The sequence below is a fragment of the Pongo abelii genome, chromosome 3 (assembly GCF_028885655.2).
Source record: "Pongo abelii isolate AG06213 chromosome 3, NHGRI_mPonAbe1-v2.0_pri, whole genome shotgun sequence".
Lineage (NCBI taxonomy): Eukaryota > Metazoa > Chordata > Mammalia > Primates > Hominidae > Pongo > Pongo abelii.
In genome coordinates, this window is record NC_071988.2 from 122,827,044 (window position 1) to 122,849,908 (window position 22,865).

Sequence of the window (22,865 nt, forward strand, 5' to 3'; positions counted from 1 at the left end):
ATGCTAAAAACTCTCAATAAATTAGGTATTGATGGGACGTATCTCAAAATAATAAGAGCTATCTATGACAAACCCACAGCCAATATCATACTGAATGGACAAAAACTGGAAGCATTCCCTTTGAAAACTGACACAAGACAGGGATGCTCTCTCTCACCACTCCTATTCAACATAGTGTTGGAAGTTCTGGCCAGGGCAATTAGGCAGGAGAAGGAAATAATGGGTATTCAATTAGGAAAAGAGGAAGTCAAATTGTCCCTGTTTGCAGACAACATGATTGTATATCTAGAAAACTCCATTGTCTCAGCCCAAAATCTCCTTAAGCTGATAAGCAATTTCAGCAAAGTCTCAGGATACAAAATCAATGTACAAAAATCACAAGCATTCTTATACACCAACAACAAACAGAGAGCCAAATCATGAGTGAACTCCCATTCACAATTGCTTCAAAGAGAATAAAATACTTAGGAATCCAACTTACAAGGGACGCGAAGTACCTCTTCAAGAACTACAGACCACTGCTCAAGGAAATAAAAGAGGATACAAACAAATGGAAGAACATTCCATGCTCATGGGTAGGAAGAATCAATATCGTGAAAATGGCCATACTGCCCAAGGTAATTTACAGATTCAATGCCATCCCCATCAAGCTACCAATGACTTTCTTCACAGAATTGGAAAAAACTACTTTAAAGTTCACATGGAACCAAAAAAGGGCCTACATCGCCAAGTCAATCCTAAGCCAAAAGAACAAAGCTGGAGGCATCACACTACCTGACTTCAACTATACTACAAGGCTACAGTAGCAAAAACAGCATGGTACTGGTACCAAAACAGAGATATAGATCAATGGAACAGAACAGAGCCCTCAGAAATAACGCCACATATCTACAACTATCTGATCTTTGACAAACCTGACAAAAACAAGCAATGGGGAAAGGATTCCCTATTTAATAAATGGTGCTGGGAAAACTGGCTAGCCATATGGAGAAAGCTGAAACTGGATCCCTTCCTTACACCTTATACAAAAATCAATTCAAGATGGATTAAAGACTTAAACGTTAGACCTAAAACCATAAAAACCCTAGAAGAAAACCTAGGCATTACCATTCAGGACATAGGCATGGGCAACGACTTCATGTCTAAAACACCAAAAGCAATGGCAACAAAAGCCAAAATTGACAAATGGGATCTAATTAAACTCAAGAGCTTCTGCACAGCAAAAGAAACTACTATCAGAGTGAACAGGCAACCTACAAAATGAGAGAAAATTTTCACAACCTACTCATCTGACAAAGGACTAATATCCAGAATCTACAATGAACTCCAACAAATTTACAAGAAAAAAACAAACAACCCCATCAAAAAGTGGGCGAAGGACATGAACAGACACTTCTCAAAAGAAGACATTTATGCAGCCAAAAAACACATGAAAAAATCCTCACCATCACTGGCCATCAGAGAAATGCAAATCAAAACCACAATGAGATACCATCTCACACCAGTTAGAATGGCAATCATTAAAAAATCAGGAAACAACAGGTGCTGGAGAGGATGTGGAGAAATAGGAACACTTTTACACTGTTGGTGGCACTGTAAACTAGTTCAACCATTGTGGAAGTCAGTGTGGCGATTCTTCAGGGATCTAGAACTAGAAATACCATTTGACCCAGCCATCCCATTACTGGGTATATACCCAAAGGACTGTAAATCATGCTGCTATAAAGACACATGCACACGTATGTTTATTGTGGCATTATTCACAATAGCAAAGACTTGGAACCAACCTAAATGTCCAACAATGATAGACTGGATTAAGAAAATGTGGCACATATACATCATGGAATACTATGCAGCCATACAAAATGATGAGTTCACGTCCTTTGTAGGGACATGGATGAAATTGGAAATCATCATTCTCAGTAAACTATTGCAAGAACAAAAAACCAAACACCGCATATTCTCACTCATAGGTGGGAAGTGAACAATGAGAACACATGGACACAGGAAGGGGAACATCACACTCTGGGGACTGTTGTGGGGTGGGGGGAGGGGGGAGGGATAGCATTGGGAGATATACCTAAAGTATAATAATAATAAATAATTAAAAAAAAGAAAAAAAAAAGAAAGAAAGACATCTTGGTTATTTGGAATTTAAAAATAAACCTGCTGTGGACATTTGTGCATGGGTTTTTGTGTGGACCTACATTTCCAATTCATTTAGGTAAATATCAAAAAATGCATTTTTAAAATTTAATAACAAAGTTAACACTTGATTTGTTTAAATGTTCTAATTTGACAGAAATTGCTCTTCTATTTGCATTTACTTATGAATATTCAGATAACATGGTATGCAAAAGTTTCTAATGGTTCTTGTCTCCTCAGAGGTCCATCTTCCACATTCAACTCATGCATGCCTGCAATTCCTGTTAGACAAAAATATCAGCCATTATTTCTCTAAATGTACATAGCATGGCAAAAATGCTCCCCAAAATTTAAATCAATCTATAAATGTGCATTGACTTTTACATTTTCCAGGGACAAACCTAAGCCAAATCAAGTCAACAGTATTTATTAAGTACCTACTATGGGGGAATCACAGACCCTGTTGGCTGCAAACAGGTTTTTCTACTTGTCAGTGGTCTAAGAGTATTCAGGATTCTGTCTACACCAGTGACTCACAATGTTCTTTAGCAGAAATTTCCATGAAAACCAAAGTAGTAAGTCATAACACTAAGATAGTGACTATATTATAGTCTTATAAATCCCCTTCCTAATCTTCCTAGGATCAGTCCTGATTTTTCTTAAAGCCTGTATAAAACCAGATATTTTTTTTCCCAGTTCACAACATTGAATCTAGCATATAAAACTCCATTTGCTTTATATGGAGAAAGGGCCACTTCTTAATTCTGGCAACAAACATAAAAAATGAAACTTTAAAAGCCATTAGTAAAAAAAAAAAAAAAAAATTAAAAACAGTTATTTTAACTATGACTTTTAAATTCAGTGTTATGAAATAAATTTAACACTGCAATTATTTTGCCATATTCAATTTCTTAACTATAAGCTTACAATGAGGTAAGCATGTCTTTAAAATATATTCAATTTTATTTAAAGATTGCTTAGTCTACCTGTCATTTTTCAGCCCTCTGCTATTACCCCATTACCCCAAATTTTGCCTCTCACTAACCCTCAGAATTAGGTCCATTAACTGCCCCAAAGACACCTGATCCCCTCCTCATCCCTCCCTCTACCACCTTCCCAGCTGCAGTGGCTTAGAAATTGCTGCTCAGAAACAGACCTCTCCATACTGACCTTGGAGCTCTTAAACTGTGTTTCCTGAGACTCTTGCTCTGCTATAAGGCAGACTGTGGATACCACAGAGGTGGAATATTAGCTTCATTGTGTCCTGAAAAACAACTGATCATGAAGGCCAACCAGGCCTACCCATAATTCTGAGGTGTGTCGGCAATGTTATATATAGGTAGGGTTTGCGTGGGCAGTCCCAGTTTATGTCTGTTACAACTTTCATCTTCAAAGCATCCTGATTTAGACAGTAAATTAGAAGTTGACCCTGGTCATAAGCACCCCTTCATTCTACACATTCACTTTACATTTTCCCTACCATCCCTTTAAACAATCATCCCCGTGGACATCTGGCCCCCTTTGTGCCACTGGCTATCAAAACTTTCTGAGCTTTAACTACAAGGATTCTGTAGCCACCACTTTTCATACACACTATATTCTATGCAGGCCCATTTTTAAATATGACAGATTTGTTTTATGATAACTGATCAATTTCCCAATAAAGCCTTTCTCTTCAAACTAAAAAATGTAATTAAAATGTCTTGCATCAGATTTAGAAGCATAAAATTACCAGAAATAAATCACAAACCAATCACCTTCTCACTGAAAAAAGTTAGGACAATGTTCTACAGTCAAAAATAGCAATTGCTACAGGATTAATAGTAAAGATGAGTGTCTAGAATTCAAAAAGAAAAGGGTAGCCACACACACACAATTCAATTACATTTTACAAATGGCAAGGTCAAAAAAGAATGTGTGATCCAAGAGCAGCAAATGGATAAGTAACAGTAAGGCAGAGGTTCAAGGTGAGAAACGAGTTCGGGGTAGCTTAATTAAGGATCTAAGGAATGACATTTAGAAAGCAGAATAAAGTAACAGGCAAGAGAAAGGCTGCAGGAGGTCCTAGAGAGTTAGAAGCAGAGTAAGAGCCAGTAAACAGTTGACCAACATCAGATACCTGACTCTGCTGTGCTTGTGGGGCAGCCAATGATCAATTAGAATTTCCGTTAGTAAAGAGTGGGAAAAAGCATTCCCATGACTCGCATGGGATAACTGCTAAATGGTTAATGCTGTATATAACTGCGTATTTTGTATCAGAATAAGTATAGCCCTCCAAAAGATAACTTGCAGAGTCATTCACCAGCTTCAACTGAGCAGCCTGATTGAAACCAGCTGAGCCAATGACATCACCACAGGCTTTTTACTATAAAAAGGGCAAGCTCTGTGAGGTCAGGAAGTAGAACTAAGCTCCGTGAACAGAAGCCAAGCTGAAAGAGAGAAGAGCCAAGAGAAGTTCAGAGAAGAGACTCATTCCAAGAAGAAGCTAGAATGAGCAATTTGCTCAGAGACGGCTGCAGAAGAAAAAGGCACACAATGGAAATCTTCCTTTAAGAATAAGGGGCTGCTGTTTCTCACTAAAGAAGTAAATTATCTAAAGTGAAGTTTCAAAGGAGAAATTGACTGGAGCACTTTCACATTTTCAGTTCCTGGAACTGAAATCAACTATAACATCATCGTGGTAGTAATGTTCATGTAGTCTTTTCCCTCAATGTATATTAATTGAGCACTTACTATGGACCAGGCACTGTAGTAAGAAATGGGAACACATTAGTGAATAAAATGGACAAAAGTCACTGCCCTCTTACAGCATATATTCTTGGAATGTAAAGCAATAAACAGACAAATATACGGCATGTCAAATAAGCATCAGAGAGAAAATTAAGTAGAAAAAGTAGCCAGATTGAGAATAGTGATATTTGAGCAGACATAAGGAGGTGGGGAGACAAGCCATGTGGGTATCTGGGAGAAAAGCATGGCAGAGGTAATAGCAAATATAAAGGCCTTGAGCTGTGAATGTTTTCTTTTTTAAATAAATATCAAGAAGGCCACAGTTACTGCTCAGAAAGAACAAGGGAAAGCAAGAGTCTGAGTGTGGACAAGTTAATTTAGACAGGCAAGTGAAAGTGTTAAGCAGGTATTTTGTATATATGAGACTAGAGGCACTGAGGATTCAAACTGTAGATAAAAACTGGAAACGGACCAAGTGCGGTGGCTCATGCCTGTAATCCCAGCACTGTAGGAGGCCGAGGCGGGTGGATCACCTGAGGTCAGGAGTTCGAGACCAGCCTAGCCAACATAGTGAAACCCCCCCCATCTCTACTAAAAATTCAAAAATTAGCCGGGTGTGGTGGCATGCACCTGCAGTTCCAGCTACTTGGGAGGCTGAGGCTGGAGAATCACTTGAACCCAGGAGGCGGAGGGTGCAGTTAGCCGAGATCACCTCATTGCACTCCAGCCTGGGTGACAGAGCCAGACTCAGTCTCAAAAAAAACTGGAACCCATCAGTGTCATACATGAAAGAAGAATGCTTGAGCTCACTCCACAAGTGCATTATATAGAAAACAGAAGGGAGCATTCCAATGGTTAAATGGTTAGAGGCTGGAGAAATGAAGAAGAAATAGGAAAAAAAAAAATGACTGAAAGAGAACAGCCTACGATGCAGGAGGAGAACCAAGAGCATGTGATGTGCAAGTACTCCAGCGAAGACTGTGTTCCGGGAGAGACAGTGTGATCAGCTGTGTTAAATACTATGCTAAGTCAAATCAGATGAGCCTGCTATTCGACTTGACAACACTGAGGTTATTGGAGACTTTGACAAAAGAAGGCTCTGAAGCAGTGAAGGAGGAAAAGCTTTGGAGAGGGTTCAAGGAAGAATGGGAGAAGAGCAATTTGAGACAGTGAACGTAGATAATTCTTTTGGAGAGTTTTGCTCTGAAGAGAAATGCAGCAGTAGCTGGATAAGAACATGGGCTCAGGAGAAGCTTTATTATTTCAAGACAGTAAAAGCTATGGCATCTTCTGCTAATGAGTATGATCCAACAAAGAGTAGAAAATGCTGATGCAGAAAAGAGGACTTCCTGGGGCAATGCTCTTAAATAGGTAAGAGAGGGTGAGATCCAGTAAAGAAGCCTTGGCTCTTCTTTGGTCTAAGTGAAATTTAATGTGTATGGGTTATAATATAATTTGATTTGTATAAAAAAAAAATTGAGTTGGCTATGAATGAGAATGTATCAGAAAAAAATTTGCCACAACTTTCTGAAATTCTTAAGTTATTTAGGCTATGCTACAGATGGTTTTTAAGTCAATCAAATGTAATAAGAAAGTGGTTAAACATTCAGCATCCAACTCAAGTAAGTCAATCGAATGTAATAAGAAAGTGGTTAAACAGTATTCAACTCAAGTAAGAAAACAAACTAGGTTCTTCCATAATTTCATTTTAATTTTATATAGTGAAAAAAGCATCCTTCCTAAATTAATCAAAATGCTTGTCTACATAGACACAGACAGACTTGCTAGTTATTGAGGGTCTTTTTTCCTGTACTAGTTGCCAAATGACAAACCTGGGGAGGAAAACAGAATTATTTGCATTCAACATACATTCAATTAGACCTCAGGGGGCCTATAAATACACATTCATGGAGCTTTCCATATCTACAAAAATTGATATTTGATATCTCTCCACCCCATACCTTTTCCTGGGAAAAGCTAGTCCAGAGAATGAGAATATATTATCTTCGCATCTATGGCAAGTTTGAAAGTGACCTGCAGTTATTCTATATGAGCTTAGATAATCCACTACCAAAATCATTTTAAATCTGGCTTAACTGCTAAGGCCAATTTTGAGTAGAAGTGTTTTTGACAGTCAAAGCCTTGATAACCACTTCACACCCACCTAGAGGCCCCTGCAGCCAAGAGCTAAGTGGCAACAGAAAAAATCTACAGTTTTTCTATCCTATCTGTGAAAACCAGAAGAATGACAAAGGTGATTAGATGAGTGAAATGTGATGGACAGACCTCACTAGAATTCATGTTAGATACAGGTCCAGACCTCTTCCCAGAAGATTGCTTTAAGTTGGTAAGACATGGACTTACCTGATAGGTCCTGAATTCCCAGTGGCCTGTTCTAAATGACAGCGCTGTCAGCATATTCCCTGGATCGGACCGATCTCAGGGCTTCTAGTCCTGGCTTCCCATGTCAAGGTAGTGTCTGACTCACACTCATTCTGGGTTCTTCCCCATTTCTTCTTTGGTCTATTCACTTGTTGATTGTGCAACCCAAATAATACTATTGTCAATAGATGTCCAAAGACTGGGGTAGAATTAATTTAACATAATGCATGTGGCTACCTGCTTTAACACCCTAGCAAGCTTCCCTTCCTGAGCCTGCTGAGATGCAGGAAGTAAAGCAAGGCTCCCACCCACCTCGCACCACAGAAACGGCTGATTTACACAGAGGAGGAAAACCTGTTTCCGGGGCAGTCCCCAACACATTTAGCATGGACTTTTAAAACAGCTCATCCAACTCTAATTTGAAATCTAACTTTGATAAAATAAGCAGCCATTTTAAGTAAATGCCTTTCCTTTCTGTCTATCCTTCACTTATCTGGGTCAAGTATTATTTGGTTCAAATGTATTAAATAATAAGAGTTAATTTTATAGGTTCACATAATACAATTAACACATTCTCAATCAAAGCTCTTTCTTTGTGCTTTAAAAATGTAAAACAAAACAAAAAACCCTTGAAAAGCAAAACCTGAACTACTCAGTTTTCTCATAAATTATTAGTATTACCACTTTACAGGAAAATAAAAATTTACAGGAAAGCGTCAAATTTCAAAAAGATGGTTTTCAAACACTTGGTTTTAACATGTAGCTGGTCAACAACATAGGTTCAGATTAAAGCAAGTATCTACCCCTAACGTGGCAAATAATTTTGTGACTTGAAATAGCAAAACATCTAAGCCTTGGTATCAATACTCTCTGTAAAAAGAGAGCATTGTCTAGCATGGCTCATATTGTTGCTTTTGGCTATAATGTTCTTTGATTTCCTTCTACACAATGTTATAAATCACTAGTCTCTCAGGTTAGTAAAAGTTTACTCAACATAGAGTGGTATTTTTAATTAGCAATAAAAAAGGTAAATAAGTCAGGTGCAATACAAGTAAATTAACAAAATAAGAGTATTTTAAAGTTAGAAAAATCAGTGCTTGCAGGGAAAAACATATTTCTCTTAAGTAATGTGGCAAACCACTATTAAGACTGCTGCCTGGCTCCACTTCCTCCTTCCCTGGGAACTGTCAGCACTCTGGCATGTATGCAATCATTCTGCAACCCAACCTACAGTTGATTGGTTTGGAGGGTAGACACCAAACCCATGTAAAGACAATCAGATCTTCTCTCCCTGAAAGATGCCATTGTTATCTGATAAATCCAGGTTGGGTACCACTAATAACTAAGCCATGGTATGACTCTGAAGAACACACCACTACTGCTTCCAAAGCAGTCCTTAGTCCCTAAGGCCACCTTGGTTTCTTCCTATTCTTCTCAAGACCGATGTTTCAGTTACTCCCAGGATTCCTTTAAATTCTAAAAGTTTACATTTAAATTATTTAAAACGAAATAAAATGTAAAATCCAGTCTTGTAGTTGAACTAGACATATTTCAAGTGCTAAATAGTCCCATATGACTATTGACTACCATGCTGGATAGCTCAGATTCTCTAAACATTTTCCTCATCACAGAAAGTTCTACTGGACAATGATCCCCCAGAACCTTCTAATAAATTTCCTCTTTTCTTAAACTGCTAGAATCAGGGTTTGTTTTATGTGTCTTTGGTTTTTGTTTGCTTTATATTTGTATCCATAAGCGTAATCAGGAAGTATAATGGTAACTTTCTGGAAATCTTGTATAGGATTTCTAGCCAATTTCAAGGGTTTCAAGTCTTGGAGTTAACGTTACTTCAAAACTTAAAAGCTTATTCACATGACTCCTGGACACCTCCTGAGTCACAGAATTATGGAATTTAAAAGCTTGGAAAAACCTTAGGATGTATCTAATTCAATTTCCTGGTTTTTTTACACATGAAGACATTAACACCCACAAAGCTTGTAACTTGCTTTTGTTTCTGAACAGTACTTAAATTTGGCTTAACAGATTATTTAACACAAGATAAAAAAGATACCAACTAAAAATGTAATATAAAACATAACTCTGCAAATCTCATGATTACACAAGTAACAAAGCATGAAGTTTAAATATTTATTTACTCACCAAGCTGTTACTACACCAACTCCTTCCTACTCCCCACCCCCATGTCTTTTTTTTTCCCCTTATTTATTTTGTAAGGTGCATTTCCCGTGGTTACCATTGTTTTCAATGTCATAGTTACCCATATCTAAAAGGCACAGAAAACATTCTGTACTTTCAAATCTAGGAGCGACTACATTTTTTTGTTTTAATTTTTATTTTTCACTAGAACCTTTATGTTCAAATATTCAACATGATTAGTCATCTGTACAGATTGGAATCTGGATAGCTGAAGATGTTTTTATTCAGTTGCTTTCAAACAAATAGTAACCAAACATCATTTAAAATATGGGGATTAAAATGTCATTCATCAATAGATGTCAACTTGCTAAAGCAAGTTCTTTTGGCATCTTCTTAAGGAACGTATTGTTTCTAACAACAGCAAGAAAACCACACAAACACAAAACCAAATACTGATGGGAGACAAGGATTCTAACCCTCTACCTGTACTCATTGTCTCATACCTCAATGCACTAAAATCTGTAACGTCCACACAGCACAGAGATTTTACAGGTTTCTTTCAGGTAAATATAGAATTCAAAATTCATGCAATATTAATTTTGACATAAAGGATTATGTTTAATTACTATCCTTAACTTGCTTTCCTTTAATCATATCTTATCAAGTAGTAGAAGAGGCGATTATGGCCTCCCAACAATCCCTTCCATTAAAGATAAATTGCTTATATTTTCCCTGCTAAATAGATTTATATCTAATATGATTAATCTGTAAATAAATGGAATACAAGATTTATAACCCCTGTACATATCAAATCACTTAAGATCCATGTTTTTGTATGGCTTAAAGAGTTCCCCCTTCTTATATCACATCACACAAACCGGTGTCCCACATCATCTGAAACAAAGAGATACATTTCAAAGAATTAATTGACATTAATTCCTTTCCCTTCCCTTTCAAATGCCACTGTGTGTGTGTGTGTGTGTGTTGTGTGTGTGTGTGTGTGTTGTGTGTGTGTGTGTGTTTTCTAATACATATCGACGTTGGCTACTCTTATCTCAGGGAAACACCTCTTCCAAGATGGTCAAGCATGACCCACAAAGTCAACAAAGGGAGTTCTTGAACTTATCAATGCAAGCTACTATGAATCATGCCATTAATCAATACTAGTGTGAATCATCACAAAGCCAGTCCAGGGAACACAGACCAAGACTTTGCAGTCATTCGACAAAAGTTTTGGCTGATAATTTACACAACGAAAACAAAAAGGCAAAAACAGCATAAACTCCTACACCTAAATTGCAATGCAAAAGCACATATACTTTAAAGCAGTGGTCCCTAACTGTTTTGGTGCCAGGGACCGGTTTCATGGAAGACAATTTTTTCATGTACAAGGCAGGGGTGGATGGATGGTTTCTGGATGAAACTGTTTCACCTCAGATCATCAGGCATTTGTTAGATTCTCATAAGAAGCATCCAACTTAGATCCCCACATGCGCAGTTCACAATAGGGTTTGTTCTCCTAGGAGAATCAAATGCCACTGCTGATCTGACAGAAGGCAGAGGAGCTCAGGCAGTAATGCTTGCTGGCCCGCCACTCACCTCCTGTGTGCCCAGGTTCCTAACAGGCCACAGACTGCTACAGGTCGGAGGCCCAGGGGACCCCTACTTTAGAGAAAATATGCTAAAGCCAATATATGTATGTTAAGGCAAATAAACACAAATGCCAGCCACAATCTTGGGTGGCTTTTGTTCAGACACCTGACTCCTTTAAAATACTTGCACATACTATGGAAATGATTACAAATTATTTAGGTCATAAAGTTTTGCACCTGGAAATATCTACTTCACTGAAAAAGTTACCAAGAAGGTAGAAAAATCCTGGAATCTCACAAATGGAAGTTATGAAGTTAATTATGTTAATAAAATTCAAACAACTAATTAAAAAACAAAAACTGTCTTACACACTTTAAGGGGCTCTATAACCAAACTCATAGCATCTTCTAGCCTTCATTTCAAAATGGAACTCAAAATACTCTTACAGGCCACTGTGTCAGAATTTTAACCATTCCTCCAAAACTGATAGTTTACACAAATGCTATAAAAAATTAAGTATAAGAAATTCAGCTTCAGCATCCATAGCTGGACATGACAGACCATCTCAGGAGAATCTGAAGGCCTATAAAAGAAGCCTGGTCCTTTATCAAGGTCTGAGTAAGTGGGTCAGCTGTCACCTGTGACAGAGTTCAGCCTCTCACAAGAAAGTACATTAGCTGCAGCAGCCCAGGATCAGTTTTCGACAGCTGGGACTTGAACCTGTAGGATTTTAAAAGTTGTTAACTTTTTTTGATGGAAAGCATATATATTCTTTCCAGCAGGTTTTAGATTGCACAACAGGAAAAAAAAAAGTATGTGTGTAATATTAATATATCTTTTCTCTTAAAATAAATAGTAATGTGAGGCTATGTTTACTAAACTTTTAATGTTTAAAGATTAAATAACAAGGTCATTCTCAAATCTATATCTCATTTCTGAAACCCAGTAACTGACAGACAAAAAAAAATAGTTACTAGCAGAAATACCTTAGCTAATTTATCTTGTTTTAGCAAAGCTTAAAATTTTTGAATTAGCCACCATCTTACATTTTTGATTACTTTAATTATACATACTTAAGCATTAGAAACACAACTTAAAAAGTCACATTCATTTTTATATAACCCTTTTAATGTGTACATTTAGAGTGCATCACCAAAAGAAATAGAAATTAAAAGCCTTTAGGGAGAACTGATGTTGACCTTTACTTCTTGACAAAATTCTTGTTTTGAAAATATTCGGCATAGAAACACAAGCCTCTGATCAAAACAGCGGCAACACATGTTAATTTTCTTAGATATGCAGCCCAACTCTAGGCATGTGAGTGTGAAGTTCAGACACCCTGAGCAGTCTGTCTTCTGCTCCCATTCAAGTGCACAAAGTCCTCTGCTTAAAGGACCCACCATCATTCTACAGCCAGGACAAGAAAGACGCTATTTCAATTAACACAAGTATAAAATTATTTTTCTGCCTTCCAAGGTATACGGATCACGTGGCATTAAAAAGGAAACAAAATAGTAGCTAGTGTTCTATTAACCTCTCTCTTTTTTTTTTTTAATTGATGTGAGGAAAGCGCCTAAAGGAGTTTTCAGTTAAGTTTGCCCAAGACAAACTTTAAATTTATATTGCTAGTCAAAGGCTGGTAACTTAAGTTCTGTGCAAACTCAAGAAATGCAAATAAAATACAGTTTTCAACAACCCAGTTCCTGCTGCATCATACCATTTTTTCCTTCCTTGACCCAACCATTTAAGTCAGACAGGTTGAGGAGACAGTCACCTTCAAGAAAGCCCTTTGCCCTGCCAGCTTAAAGTCATGCCAGCAACCAAAGTAGAATCTGATATAAAAATAGGAGTCTGAGGAATCCAGGGAAGGCAAAGCACATCCTGAGGCCAACAGGTTAGAATGCCATCACCTCTTGGTGATAGAAACTTAAGGCTATATCTGAAGGTGCAATAGTATTAACCTCCCCTACCAAATTAATCAGTTAAGTCAATAAATCACTAAAATGGCCAGATGTCTGGCTGAAAAACCAAAGTGAATGAATTGGTTTTGCAGAGTCACAGGTGAAGGACACTAATCTACTTTTTTACAAGTCTTAGCTTACATATAAAGGCCATTTATTTTACTGAGGCAAAATTAATGGTTACCTACCCCCCAAAAATTGCAAGGCTGTCATTACAAACGCATTGGAATACTAATGTGGAATTAATTAATTACTCTCAAGTTATCTGAATTTTCAGGCACCCTAGGTTCAAACAAATTAACAGATTATAATTTTTAAAAGAAGGAAAGGAGAGGGGAGGAGAAGGGAGAAGGGAGGGACGGGGGAGGGGAGTGGTCGGAGGAGGGGATAAGAGGGAAGGGGAGGGAGGGGAAGGAGGAAGGGCAGAAGGGATTAATAACAAAATAGTGCTACCAAAAGGAGAAATAAAGCTTAGCATGCTAGTTACAAAGACATGATGATGTTCGTGAGGCAGTAAAAATATTATCTGTGTATTCAAAAAAAAATAAAGGAAGCAGCTGTATAAATATTTTAGCTTTTTCCCCCCAAAAAAATGTTCATATGCTGTTCTGAGGATAGAAATAATCCAAGCTGAGGCAATGTGTTAACCCACTAGAAAACACACACACACATATACACAGGCACGCACAAAATGAAGTGCCTTGAGTCCCTTCATCCTTCCCCTTTTTGATTCGAAACATTTCCTCCCAACTTGGCTGCAAGACGGAAATCCTGAAAGTGAGGGTCATCAACAATATCTGTCACTCTCCAACTGCGTAGGAGGAAAAAAACAAGCTCTCACTTGCTGGTTTCAATTTAAAAAAAAAGAAAAATGACACTGGTCTGCTATCTTTTATAAATCCATTATAAATGTAATGCCAATTTCATTAAAACTATGTATATCTACATTAAAATATACTCAAAAGAAAAGTTACAACAAAAATAACTCTACAGCTAAAATATGCATTTTATTTTGCACATTTCCTTCATATCTGTGTATCAGAATACATACATAAATATAGGTGTAATCATGGTTTGCTTATAGTTTTGTATTCTGCACTTTCACTTGGCATCTCGTAACATTTCCATATGCTCCACTTATTTGTAAAATCATTAAGAATTCCATGATATTCCACAAATGCGTAACCTATTTATTCACTTGCTTATTTATTTCTACCTGCCTTCTTATAGAATGGGCTTAGCATACAATCACCCTCATTTGAGGTAGACTATTATGATTTCCACTATTCTCTTTTTGGACACTTAGGATGTTTCCAATTGTCTTCCACATTTGCAATGAAATCTGCAATGAGCAACTTCATGTAATAAAACTCCCTTTCTGAATTTAATCATTTCATGATTAATTATCAGGTGAGTTAATGAGTCAAAGATTGTAAATCCAGTCTCTTATGTATAAATATATATAATTTAGTGTATACATTTTCATAGATTTTCTTTTTATACATAATATATGTATATATGTTAGGTTTTTTTAAACTTATCTTTCATTTTACATTAAATTTCTCCCTCCCCTCAAGGATGAGCCTATGACTTCTATGAATCTGTCTCATTCAAATGTCACTTGATTCCAGTTATACATTCAATTTCACAATATCACTATAATCCCAAAATGTCCGTGTGTGTGTGTGTGTATGTCAGATGTTTAAGACTAACATTAAAATGGGCTTACAGGCCCTAAGATCATGCTGCTGGAATGGTGCAAGGGAGTGTTAGGAAGGAAGATAGCCTGGCATCAGAAATGTGCCACCCACATGCACGTAATGAAGACTGTGTGACACCAACATTGTACCTAGCAAGACAAAAGTGATCTACAGTTTTAAGAGATGAGTGACATAAAGTTAAAAGTCAACAAAAGTTCACAAAACTTGCCAAGAAGCAGCTAGCAAAAATCTTGAAAATAGTAATTTCCCTAAAGGATACAACTGTTTCTGGTTTGATTAAGTCATAAGATGCATTCTATAAGAAAGATCATTTCTGTTACCTCTATCTCCAGTTTATCTGGTGCAGTCCCAGGAATTTCCTTTGGTCACCCATTCTGCTCCTGTTAATGGCCCAACAACTGAGGTGGAATTGCCATCCACATTAAACCACCCTTCACATTTGCTTTCCCATCACCATGTTTTATTTTTAACAACACTTATCAGTAACTGGCATTTTCTTTCTTAATTAATATAAATATTTCCTTGCTTACATAATATCAATACATGAGAATGTAAGCCTAAGAAAGTAAGAACCTTGTCTCTTTATTTTTTCATTTATGTAAACAAATATTTAGAGTCCCTACATATGCTGGACAGCGGATGGAGCAGCGATCAAAACAGACAAAAATGCATACACCCTTGTGAAGCTTACATTCCAACAAGGAGAGACAGACAACCCACTACAAGAGTCAGATAGTATGTTAGAAGGTAGTTAATGCTATTGAGAAAAATAAAACAAGGAAGGAACACAGGGAGTGCCAGAATAAGGGTACAGGTATGTGGTTGCAACTTAAACATCATCTCCAGCACCTACGAGAGGGCTTGGAGGCAATCAATGAATACCACCTCATGGCATGGGGTCAGACTGGCATATCCCAACTCCCTGGATACAGTGATTGGTTTTGAGGTATGCAAATAAAATCAGAGTCATTCAGACGCAAGAGACATTGGAGCTAGCAAGCTCCACTGTATTTTGGTGTTGTGAACAGGCAAGGCTTAGAGCTACTATAACCATTTTGCTACTATAAGAACAAAGACATCATAAGTAGGAAAGCACAATGTAGGAAAGGCAGAACCTAAGAGAGAAAAATAACCAGGATTGTTTACATTAGTTGATTGTCTGCTGCAAACTGTACCTGATGTTTTGCCCCTTAACTAGGCTATTCAGTTACTTAGCGTAATTAGAACCTCTACATCAACTAAATTAGTTCTTCTATGTGGGTCAAAATAATTTCCTGCTTTGCTTTCACTAATAGGAGTTACCTTTGGGGCCAATTCCTCATTTGAAAAAAGTCAAGAGTTGCTGCGTGATGTTGTTTAATCCACTCTAAGCTAGGTTTCCCATGACTTGCAACCTAAGGAGTCTGTATTGGCACGCATTCTAATTTATTATGTAATCTGAGGATTGCCTTCCCAATACATGGCATGCTCATCACTATGTCCTTGTTCCAGCTCTGGAATACTTCCTCTGCCCTCCACTCTAAGCCTCAATTAGGGGAAGGTCCTCCATTCTACCAGTCCACACCCATATCTCCATTGCTTTCACAAAGCATTCACGAATTAATCCATGCATTATTCACTCAATCATTAACTCTAACAAATGTTTAGCAGACACTGACAAACACTGAGAATAAGATTAGTAAGGCAACATCCTTGTTCTCTAGGACATTTCAAAAAGGATGGAAAATACTTGAATGAATATCTGTAATAGAAAACACAGGCTGATTACCTGGACAGAGTGATATGTAGGAGACAATGAGTGTGTGAATGGTGGAGTAAACAAATGTCTTTGGAATGGCCCACAACTTCCCTTACCTCCACTAGGCTCGACGGTGGTATCAACTTGTCCTATAACACACATGGGCCAGTCACAGTGGCTCACACCTGTAATCCTAACACTTTAGGAGGCCGAGGAGGGCAGATCCCTTGAGCCCATGGGTTTCAGACTAGCCTGGGCAATGTGACGAAACCCCATCTCTACAAAAATAAGAAAAAATTAACCAGGCATGGTGGTGTACTCCTGTAGTCTCAGCTATTCCAGAGACTGAAGTGGGAGGATCACCTGAGCCCAGGGAGTTCGAGGCTGCAGTGAGCCCATGATCATGCCACTGCACTCCAGCTTGGGCAACAGAGTGAGACCTTGTCTCAAAACACACACACACACACACACACACACACACACACACACGGCCCCTATAGTGGGACCTGACTCTTCCCTAAAAAGTTCTAAGGTCTTTAAGGGCAGAACTCTGCCCTATAGTTCTTTTAGAGCATCTAACATTTCTAGCATATCATACATAGTAAGTCTCCAGTAATTGTTTATTAAATTAAAATATGGGTGTTTTGTACTCAAACATTTGAAAAGAATCATAGATGCTGTTTATCAGTAGTCCTAGTTGACTTTCATTGCTTTCTGAAACTATCAATTTTCTCTTATCTGTTGTAACAGCTGAGAGCTTATCAGAAGAGCTCATCCTAAACCAGCAGTGCATGCGCCTCTCCTATGGCATCACCACATGGCCTCTAAATCAGCTCTTCTTTGTGGGTCGAAATAAGTCCCGCTTTGCTTTCACTAACACGAGTCCTCTTAGGATCCAAGGAAATAATTACTTTAGAGCTTTACTTTTAAATACTATATACAGAAGCCTCTATGCTTTGGCAATGAATTAAAGAGAGATTTTCTATTGCCACAGAACTCCTTAATCAGGCTCTTCTCAATTTAGAAAAATAAATTTAAAAGACTGACAAACTAAGTTGAAGTAAGTACAGCTGTTGGTCCTTAGGATAGGGCAAACAACAATTAACCAAAAAACAAGGGGTTGGGGTGGACATAACATGTTCCTGAAAAAGTTTTGAAGATTCTTAAAAGCTAATGTGATTCAAAAGGAAAAAAAGTGTTTTTCTCATATGGTGAATATTCAATCTAGTTTGTATTGTTTTTCCACGTGACAATCTTATGTATTATATCACATAATGTAAATTATTTTCTATTTCCTAACCTGTGTGGTCATTTACAGGCTAAGTTTGATAAACCAACTTGCTAACCATCCTATCCAAATCTTACCCACTGTTTCAAAATGTTACATTAACATTTTGGTACCATTGTACTATTAGTGTTATGGTCAGAGAATGCATGACTGGTGAAGTAAGGTCTGGGAAGCTGGCCTAGAATCATAACCCACACTCACAGTGTGGTCAATGGGCAAGTGCATTCTGAAGTTCACAGCAGGAAAGGGAAAGCAGCATGGAAAACATGCCCTTTTCCCCACTCGAATCCTCCTACCCTTCGTTTTCTCCTCCTTTACCTGCTTGCTCAATCACAGGTAATAATATTATCCCCCCTTTTCTGCCTTCCCATGCTTCACTTTTCCATAACACAATTTGGGCAGCCACTGACTGCCTAGCGGCCAGGACAGGGAATAAAACACGCTCAGGAACTCTTGATTCTTCAGACTTTAAAGGAATACCAACCAGCCCAGCCATGGCTGTGTCCTAGTAAGAAAGGAAGAAATGTTAGTCACTTTCTCTTTGATGTTTACCTACTCCAATGAGAGTATGAAGGGTAGAGTGAACAAACGTCTTCGGAATGGCCCACAACTTCCCTTACCTCCATTAGGCTTGATGGTGGTATCAACTTGTCCTATAACACACATGGGCCAGTCCCTCACATTTTTCCACATGTAGCAGATGCTCCTGTTCCCCACCTGTATGCCTTCTAGTGTGGAATGAGAGAATAGACATCCAGAGGCCCACGCCCTCCTTTCACCTCCACCACAGCCATGTAATTAGGTGAACCTGGGCAAGTCACTTCAACTCCTTAGGTCTCAGCGGAACCATGTGATTGCTAGGCCACTTGTAGTTCAATGTTTTGCTCCATTTGTTAAGACTCCTACAGCTTTGCTTTACTGTTTGCTTATTTTTTTTCTCTATCTCTCTTTTGCTCCATGAGGGCAGAGACAATATCTATATCATCAGACACTATAGGAATGGGCCTGACAGAAGACAGCCAGAAGGCATTATGTAAGGAGAATGAATGTACCAAGATAGGAAAACCAATATTTCAACATTTAAAAAGCAATCTTAACAAAGCAATAAGGAAGAAACAATGATCCGTTTTTTTAGTTCACTAACAATGGTAACTGAGGAATGTCAACATCATCAAGCCTTCATGTAATACAGATAGAACAGTAAATCTCAGAAGTGGAATGGAGGTGGTGGCTTGAGGTCATAAGAATCACTTATATTTGTAGTTACAGAAATGAGTGAGCTTATAAAAAGTACTTCTTGGACCTTGTGCCTTCATAATCCAGTATTAACGTGGGACTCCAAGCATTCGTCTTTGAACTAGGTATCTCATCAAATAATTCTGAAGCACTGATGCTCATCAACACATCAACCCAATTAGGAACCATCAAATTAGGCTCCTTCCAGTCCAGCAATATGTAACTCTACGACACACATTAAGTTTTACCAAATATCTATTTATTTGTTTTCCTTGGGGTATTTCAGTATTATAATTTTATAACCACATATCAAGTAGATGCTATAATTTCATGCCCTACATATACCTAATCATTTATACTATTAAGGCCTATATTTGTCTCTAATATTAGTACATTCTAAGAGTATGCTTTATGAATTTTAATGATAAAAAATACATTATATATGGCAAAGAGGAGAAAAATAAGGTTCCTTCCATCTGGGGCACGGTTTCAACCTCAGCATTATTTACACTTTGCGCTTGATAATTCTTTGTTGTGGGGGGAGTTCTATGCATTGTAGGATGTTTGGCAGCATCTCTGGCTTTTACTCACTAGATACCAGCACTCTCCTGCTAGTTGTAGCGATGAAAAATGACTACAGACATTGCGAAACCCACCTGCTTCCTGCACCGGAAACCACTAAAAAAAATAACATTAAAATAATTTAAATAGTCATGGGTCCCAAAATACAAAATGTCTATTAATGTTTATATACAAGGTAAAGCTACGGTATCAACAGGCAATTACTTAAGAAAAAGGGCTACTAGTATTCTTGGTGTGAAAGTATATTCATTCATATTTTAGTGGCTTCAACACCTTTATGAATAGTCAGGCAAATGAGTTTTATCAAAATGGGCATCTATTTTCTATTTTGTACATAAAGCTTACACAGGTGGAAAACCTCCAAAATTAGTACATGCATGTTCTAAGACTATGAAGAAATTCCAAATAACATTTTCTTAACCTTCTTTTTAGAAAACTGGACACTGTCATTCAAAATCTTGCTGTAGACTCCATGATTTAAGACCATGTCTAGACAGAATGAAACAAAATGGAGACTTGGCAATTCTTTGGTATTATTACTTTGCTTCAAACTTTTCCCTTTGGGATTTAAATTACAGCTTTTAGCTGTCAACACTAATAAATTTAACCAGATGATTAGCAAACTTACAAATAACTTTTTTGCCATATAGGCAACTGTCATGAGTTAAAGATGTTTCCATTCCCTCCTATGATTCCTCTTCAGAACAGGTTTGGAATCCCAGAGGATAGTGTAAAAAGTTTAAAAAGAAAATCACTCATTCTGCAAGTTTAACACTAGAGAGTGAGATATTTTCTTCCAATGGATCAGACCCAACAAGTTATGAACTTTAGATAAACTTCTTTGGAACCGTAAGATCTCAAGAATGTTTCCTTCTGTGCTTTCTTTTGTAACAGATTTGAAAATAAGCTGGAGTTGCTGTTGTTGCTGTTATTGTTGTTGCTGTTTCTGAAGGAATATTACAGGTCTTTCAAGCAAAATGTGTCAAGAGGAGAGTCACATTGACTGTTTAACCTTAGAATTATATATATGCATTTTAAACATGTTCCTAAATGGTAGCACGAAAGGAATTTCCTAACCTTGTTAAGAATTACCGACCTTATAAAAGGGGGTAATTTTCCCAAATAAAATTCAATAGATTTCAATTACAGCAAACTTTAAAGCATTTTATATTTCTATTGGTATGTAATTCACAGTGGAACATAGAAAGTTAACCATTTCTCAGAGGCTATTATGTTTGTTTTTAGAACAAACATAATATAAGTATTTTGTATGTGAAAAATTTTAAGATTATTCATTCATCTAGAGTCTACCACAGTCCAGATTTCTCGCAGTATCTTTTGTTCATTTTACTGCTCCTTAACAGATGCATGAGAAAGCTAAAGAAAAATAAAGGTGAACTACTTTTATTCTACTACACTCCATATTTTGATAAACCAGTTCATCTTTTTTGCTTTAAGCTGACCTTTTCAAAAATAATCAGGTAAGTAATTATAATATGTCCATTCTCTTTTTAAAGGTGGAATCCCATATGTTCCTATTATTCCTATTAATTCTGGTGAGTATGTTATGTCATTTAAGGGTTTTATCACAGGCTTACTTTCCTGAGGGTTTCAACTAGATTGTTTCTGTTTCCCATTTTTTAAAATAAAGGTTCATTTATTATTACAGACATGTGCAAAAGTTTACATTTATGCATACATGATTATAATTGATAAACTAAAAAGTCATACATCTAAAAGTTAGGAGACTCAAGATTATAGCTGAAGTTAGTCAATGATTCATAGTAAAACACTGCTAACTTATTTAGTGGCCCCTTCTGTAACACCAGTCTGCCATCAAACCACTTGAGAAACATTCTGAAGTTAAATAGCAATACATTGAAATAACATATATTTAAAACACCAAGAGGCTTCTTTTAAAAAGTTTTAATATATGCACAATTGAGTACAATATCATTCTAGGAACTTATAAAACTCCTATCAAAATACCATGGTTCAGAGACAGTAGCAAATAAAACAATACATAATGATAAAACAGGAAATATTTATATATTGCTTTCTTCCTCATTTATAATCGTCTTTTCTTTTTAATGAATTTTGATTGAGACTGCTAAGTGACAAGTTGTCTGGGCTTCCCTAATCTTCTCTAGTCATTTCTTTTGGAGTTAGAATGAGATTAATTCCAGATGAAAATAAATATTATCTCTCTTCGCACTGTGCCTAGCACATAGCAAGTACAAGAATAAGCTTCCAGTTTAAATGAAGAACCTGACACATGGCGCAAAACTAATGATGATCATAATCACTTACCATGTCCTAAGAGATTACTATATAGACATCATGAACTGGCTATCATAATACAGGTCAGTGCTTAACCTATCCAGTGTAATGTTAACAGATCCATGTAAGATGACAGAACTGGGCCCAAGGTCTCTTAGGAAACATATAGTTTGACCATGCAGAGGGCATCATGGCCAATTGTACCTGGGATGTCAAGAAGAGGAACTCACTAGATGACCATCCTTGGGAGAGAGTCAACCATGCCAGCCCAGACACATATAGCCAGCTGCTGGCATTGGATTCTGCATATAACCTACCATGACAGAGGTTTCTACAGGCCTTTTTCCCTACTTCCTTATGCAGGAATATTCATCTGGATAATGAAGATCCCCTGTCCTAAATCTGAGATTTGGCTTGCATTTAAACATGAAATTAAACAGGTATTTAAACTGAAAATCTGCTGCAAACTGTTTCTCTCATGTTGAAATACAACTGTTTGATTGGGTTTTCATGCCTTATAATGTTTTCTTATTGTTCCTTTTGAATAGTTTAGCTGTTTTTACTTTGCTCTCCACTGTATCAGGAGTGAGAGCACATTACTGATGCAAAGAAATAGGACCAGGAATCAGGGAATCAGATCTTAAACTGACTCCTCATATTTGTGTCTCCTGGAAAATTCTCACCGGGCTTTCTCAGTGGGAATAGGCAATTCCAATAAGTGACTCCAGAGATTCCTCTCAGTTCCAAAGACCTAGGATTGTAGTATCTCTCCTATATATATATCCTAGGGTCAGAACAAGCTAATGGGTCTCATAGCTCCTTATGCCAGCATTACAGAAAGATGTACCCTCAGATAGACTCAAGAGTCCCTAAGATGTAGCCCAATGTCATTCAGGACCCCAAAGCCTCATATTTCCTTTTAAACTGGTCTAAGACAAAGAAATCTTGATGTAAAGACACCTAACTAACTAACAATACCTACACGAAGCAGGGATATATATATATATATATATATATATATATATATATTACAGTTGACCCATTAACAACAT

The 22,865-nt window shown here is 37.3% G+C and overlaps 1 protein-coding gene across 3 annotated transcripts in view; it reads right to left on the minus strand.

Annotated features, from left to right (window-relative positions):
• Positions 1 to 22,865, minus strand: part of PPP3CA (protein phosphatase 3 catalytic subunit alpha) — a 331,868-nt gene that overhangs the window by 259,316 nt on the left and 49,687 nt on the right. Inside the window, exon 1 of one of the 3 annotated variants that reach the window (XM_054553399.2) lies at positions 9,418 to 22,768. The gene's annotated coding sequence lies outside the window, so the exon portion shown is untranslated. 3 annotated transcript variants of the gene reach the window in all.